Here is a 6,149-nt window from a genome sequence, read left to right as displayed (position 1 = left end):
GAGGAGCTATCATGAAATGAGAAATACATTCGATTACGGCAACTAATAGATAGCAAACTTTTTGGTAGAAACTGAATGATCCCTTGGCTCGGTCAAGAAAAGGAAAAGGTAGTCGTACTCCTACCTTTTCCATTGGACGATAGGAATGTTTGAGCTGAAAGATTGAATTACACCTGGTAAGAAAGGCGGGCTTAGCAGGTTTCTTCAAACGTATAAATAAAAAGAAGAAGCAACCGGTCCTAAAGAGTATACCGATACGCATACATTCTCGCATGGAAGAACCTAGCTGAACCGGATCAAACGGTCCTAACCTAGTCTGACTGACCTTCTTTAGCTGGCCCCCGCCCCTCGTAACAAGGTCAACCCGTACGTGCTTTTTCCTTTCATTTAGCGAGATGGCTTACCAGCTCTTTCGGCTCATAGCAGCAGTATGAAAAGCGGAATCCTCATCCTGAGTCGAGTCCGCATTGCCATACGAATCGACATCGGTCAAACCAAGACTTCCTATTTTTTCTTTAACGAAAGCGGATCTAACAGTTTCGATAAAACCAACCTCTTTTAAAGAAGAAGTCACTCTGCCTTGATCACCGTGGACATATGCAGCTCCCGCTTTACCTTTGCCTACCGTGAAAAGGAAAGTTCCCTCACGATAGGCCCTCCCAGCTCCCGAACGTCTTTCTATCAATCGAGAGAGGTATAGAATAATACAACAAACCAACAAGACAAGAATGGACTCATAAGATGGGCGGTCAGGGAAGCGATTTCATTTGTGTTATCCGCCAAGGAAATGATCAAGGAATTCTCTATACACGGCTGAGAGATGACCGTATTGTTGCACAACATGAATAAAGTACCGTAGGCAAGCGAAGCTTTTGAAAATGAAAGCGTGTAGAACTCAGATCCACTTTCTCTTCGATTCGTAAACTTCGGATCTGATCTTTCTTTCGTCTCCAGGAGACTGAGAGAGAATTTAGGCCTGGCGTGCATCCGATTCGGTCAACAATAAGGTATAGAGAGGATTGATTAAATAGGCTTGAAGTTCCATTATCGTTATGTCGAAGATCTCTACTACGTTTAGTGCACTTTGGTAGTTGCGAATGTTGTCGTAATCGAATGTCTTTCTCATTCGACATTTTCTCTTACCAAGCACTCGTACTCGCCAGGGTTGAGGAGACAGTCCGTGAGCTAATTGGGTTTCAAGATTGCGTATACGCGAAAAGAGCTCGCTTTCGACTTTCTCATTCGGTGTTTTGTGCCCGATTCTGGTTCAGAAAAGGGTCTGATCTCTTTCATTAGAGAACATTGATGCCGAAGGAGTCTTCGGAACTGGTGGAGAGGCTATGATGACTTCAGGCTATTCAAATAGCATGACTGATACCACAAAGAAAGGGTATCTAAGTCACACTAGTGGAATAGCTTTTTCATAATAATTATCTCGATATATGATACCAAAAACCTACCTGATGACTCATAAGGTAAGGGGTTTCAAAAGACAAAAGAATGACAATTCTACATGTGATAGAAAAGAAGATTTTTTTTTTTCAGTGTACGCGGTTCGCCTGCCTTCCTGACCACGGATAGACTATGGGGCTTTGCACTTCGGCCCCTGAGAATACCACATCAAGGTGACAGTTTTCGAACCTATGGCTCTCTAAAACTTCTTCATCAGTTATTTGGGCGCATCTTTCTTAAAAGAATTGTGATGAAAGATGACCTATGTGACGACAGTGGACAACATGCCTGCCTTCCTGACCACGGATAGACTACGGGGCTTTGCACTTCGGCCCCTGAGAATACCACATCAAGGTGACAGGATTCGAGCCTATGGCTCTCTGAAACTTCGTCATCGGTTTTTTGGGTGCATCTTCCTTAAAAGGATTGTGACAACAAATGACCTATTTGACGACAGCGAATAACATAATGAAAAGTTCCTAGAAAGAATATGTTTCATTCTCTATTCTCATATTCTCTAACTTGAGACCTCTCATACCCAAAATGATAATTCTTAATTGCTAGTCTATATATGGTTAGGCCCCATTGATAACTATTTAATAACTTTTTTTTTCTTTCTCTTTCGGAGGGGCATTCAAAGAATTGAACTCGAGACAAACGACCTCTTGCACCCAAAGCAAGTATCATACCACTAGACCGCTAGTGTAAGTTTTATAGTCCCATTTGAATTGTTTTCTCTAAGGCTCATCTATCGAGAAATGAACATAGGGGCATTTCGAGAATTGAACTCGAGACCTCTCGCACCCTAAGCGAGAATCATACCACTAGACCAAATGCCCTTTCAAAAATAATGCAACATTTTTAACTCCTACTCAATATATTTTTTTCTCTCAAGTTTGAAATCTATTTTTTTGAGTAGGACTATAAAACAAAAAGTTGATGATCTAGTATTTTACTAGTAAGTAAGGCATGTAATATTGAATTGTTCTAATATGCAAGTGTTATCAAATAAACTACAACCCAACAAATGAATCAAACTAATCAGTTTGGGTTGGGTTGGATTTATTTGGCTCAGTTCATCAGTTTGTTTGATTTAATTCTTCTATTTTTCTTCGTATGACAAGAAAATGAAGTTGTATTGAATGTACCATAGTTTGATTTATGACAAACTCATATGAAATATAATTGCATTAATAGTACTAAGAGTTGGAGTCTATAAACATTTCATGAACTTAAGTGCAACTCACGCTTCATTAAAGACGAGATAAACTTTAGTTAAGTAACTAGAACTTTAAATTACTTCATGTGGAGCTTCAATTACTCTATGTTAGCTACTATCTTTAGGATTTACTAATTGGACACGAGTTCTTGGATTTAGGGGATTGTTTTATGTAATTTTCAACTACAACTTATGTTTTCAAATTTTTAGGTCATAATTTAGGTAGTGGTTGTATATTATGGATGAACACTAGAGTTTCTATGCCGTTCACCACAACTACTCTAGTTTTTGTTTGAAGGCTATAATTGTCATCTATGTTGTATGGCAATAAAGTTTGTTTAGATGAAATTTTAGTTAAAGTTGCATATTTTACTTCTTGCTAGTAAAAAATTTGTTTCTTAGCATAACATGAATTTAGTTGCAGAGTTATTAGGAATAAGATGGAGAAAGAAATTTTCTTTAAAATGATAAACAGACCCAAGTTCATATTTGTTGTTGTCTAATTGTGATTTTACAAAAAAGCCTACGTAATATGAAATATCAAGAATATATCCTACACGTCATTCAAGATGACAATAAATGGAGTTAAATTGAATGCAGTTTTAGTTTCATGTTTAGTAGGTTCAAGATGAAGCATAATTGTATTAATGATATTAAAGAGAAATTCGTGTTTTATTAGAAGAGACCAACTTCATTTAAGGTACTAGGAGTTTAATCTACTTCCATTGTAATTTCAATCACTCCATAATGATTACAAATTTACGGTTGGCTAATTGGACATCAATTATCAACTTTAGGTTATAATTTAGGTAATAGCCATTATAATGTTAATGAGCATAAGAGTTACAATTCTTCCATGGACCATATGTGTTATAGTTAAATGAATATATATACATTATGTATGTTGAGGTTTGGGTAAAGCACCAAGTAGTAAGGAATACCATTGTCAACTCTAGAGGCACCCACAACTCATGATGGAGACCGATGCAAAATAGTTTAACATCCTTTGGCATCAAGATATAGGAAAGATGAACGCCGTCAACTTGGAAGCTTTACCTGTCTTAAGAGTCACAATGAGAACTCTAATCAAGTTGGAGTCTTGGACTAGGCAAATTGTTTAGTGATAGTTGAAATAGATGACTTCAATGTCCTGTCAGGAATGAACATCCTGCTGAAACACAAAGTCATTTACATGCCCCTAGCAAAATGTCTAGTAGTAATGGAGTCTAACCCGACGATCATTCAGAAAAACATCCATCAACCAAGAGGGTTGAAAATGATGTGAATACTACAGTTGAGAAAGAATCATAGCCATGATGAATCTATGCTTGCTGCTATTGTTGTAATTGAAGAGGGGAGCTCGAGTGAGCCAACCTCAATAGAAACGTTGTTGCCACTACATGAAACAAACCACTGAAGTAACACATGTTCACACAGAAATATCATCTAGATGGATGAAGAGAAGGGTCAGTCGGAAGCGTCAACCACAATAATTTCAAGAAAAATAAAGAGTTCATATAAGTTAAGTTCAGATAAACTTCGAGTTCAAAGCAACAAGAACCAAAAACTTGTGTGAAAATACTATGGACTAGTTAAAGTTATCCATAAGATTATGAAGACATCATATAGAATCCAATTGCTCTTTTGGATGCGGACTAACCTTGTTGTCCACGTTAGTAACTTGAAACATTATTATTTCGACCAATAAGACATCAAGCAGAAGCAGGTGGTATGACGTCATACAAATAAGAAAAAGTTTCAAGCGAAGAAAGTAGGAAAGACACGAACAGAGAAGACATGAAGACTCAACAAATCGAGAAATGATTTTCAACAGCACCTAGTAGGTTGGAAGAGACTCCTCATTATGAGATTAGCTGGAAGCACATTGAGAGATCTAAAGTCAGCCTCATCCAATAAATTGTGTGGGGGCAGATGTCACAGTCATGATTGCCCAAGGCGTGTTGCCTATGGTTGCATGTTGCATGTCTCAGCCATTCTTGTAAACGATTTGTTGTCCAAGGCGGTTATTTGGGCAATGTTATTGTTTACCGATCATTTGGGCAACACGCCTTGAGCAATCATGACCGTCACAATTGGCTAAGACATTTGTTGTCCATATGTTATTGTTGTCCAAGAGACTCCTCATTCTGAGGTCATGATTGGCTAAGACATTTAAAGAAGTTTTACCTAGGGCAACTTCTATCACAATCCTCTTCTCGCTCTTTGAAACTTCTTTAAATGTTATTGTTCACTGGTTATTTGGGCGCATCTTTCTTAAAAGAATTGTGACGACAGATGACCTAGGTATAACTTCTATTGGGAGATCAGTGCAATAGAGAATCTGTGTCCCTTTCCTGAAACCTTCAGCGGACAACATAACAAAGAGTTCCTAGAAAAAATATCATAGAACAATTTGTGTAATGCCTTTGAAGTTAGGCTCGAGGCTTTATCTTATCTCCCAAGAATATGGTTCATTCTCTATTCACATAGAAATTTTGCAATAGAAAGTGGTACCCTCATCTTCTATTACAAAACTTTCTCAAGTCCTCATGGAATGATTTGAAAGTGGTACCCTCATCTTCTTTTATAAGACTACCTCGGCCTTCATGGAATGATTATGCTATGTTGATTCTTAGAGAAGGGAGAAGGAGTAAGAGTAGATGACTGTTTATGGTCCAAGTCCCGAAAAAGTAAAGATGCTATGTTGATTTTTTTTTCTTCAAATATTAGCAAAGATAACTCAGTTTTAAGAGCGTTAGACTGAAAATCTGAAGGTCACGTGTTTGATCCACGTTCACCGCACTTGATCCACGTCACATAACTTGACTTCTAACTATTCAATTTAAAATATCAATGAATTAGCTAAATACATTACTAATGAGTTTTCATTTTTAATGTTAGCGGGGATAACTTAGTTGGGAGAGCATCATTGTAGATCTCAAGGTCACGTATTTGATCCACGTTCACCGCACCTGATTCAAGTTGACTAAGTTGCATAACTTTTCTATTCAATCTAACATTAGTGATTATTTCTTTTTAAAATCTCAATGAAGTAGTGAAAATATCTTTACCCGATGATTTTTATTTTTAATGTTAGTGGGGATAGCTCAGTTTGGAGAGCGTCACTGAAGATCTGAAAGTCACGTGTTTGATCCACGTTCACCCCACCAAATTCAAGTTGACTAACTTGCATAATGTAAATATTCAATCTAAAATGTGTGATTATTTCTTTTTAAAATTACTTGACTATTTAATCTAAATTTAGTGATTATTTCTTTTTTCAAATTTGAGAATTTTCATTTTCAATGTCATAGGGGATAGCTGAGTTGGGAGACTGTAATATTGAAGATTTGAAGGTCACGTGTTCGCTTCAACCTTCACCAGACCTGATTCAAGTAGCATAACTTACTATCTTATCTAAATTTAGCGATGATTTCTTTTTAAAATTTCAATGAATTAGCATAAAAAATTTTACTGA

The 6,149-nt window shown here is 37.0% G+C and overlaps 1 non-coding gene across 1 annotated transcript; it reads right to left on the bottom strand.

Annotated features, from left to right (window-relative positions):
* Positions 1-2,219: 2,219 nt before the first annotated feature.
* On the bottom strand, positions 2,220-2,291 carry TRNAP-AGG (transfer RNA proline (anticodon AGG)). The gene has a single exon. It is a non-coding gene; the product is annotated as a tRNA-Pro (tRNA).
* Between the last annotated feature and the right edge of the window lie 3,858 nt (positions 2,292-6,149).

This window comes from Cucurbita pepo, chromosome 10, assembly GCF_057944985.1.
Source record: "Cucurbita pepo subsp. pepo isolate OVF chromosome 10, ASM5794498v1, whole genome shotgun sequence".
NCBI classification, from domain to species: Eukaryota; Viridiplantae; Streptophyta; class Magnoliopsida; order Cucurbitales; family Cucurbitaceae; genus Cucurbita; species Cucurbita pepo.
This window is presented reverse-complemented; position numbering and strand designations above follow the sequence as displayed.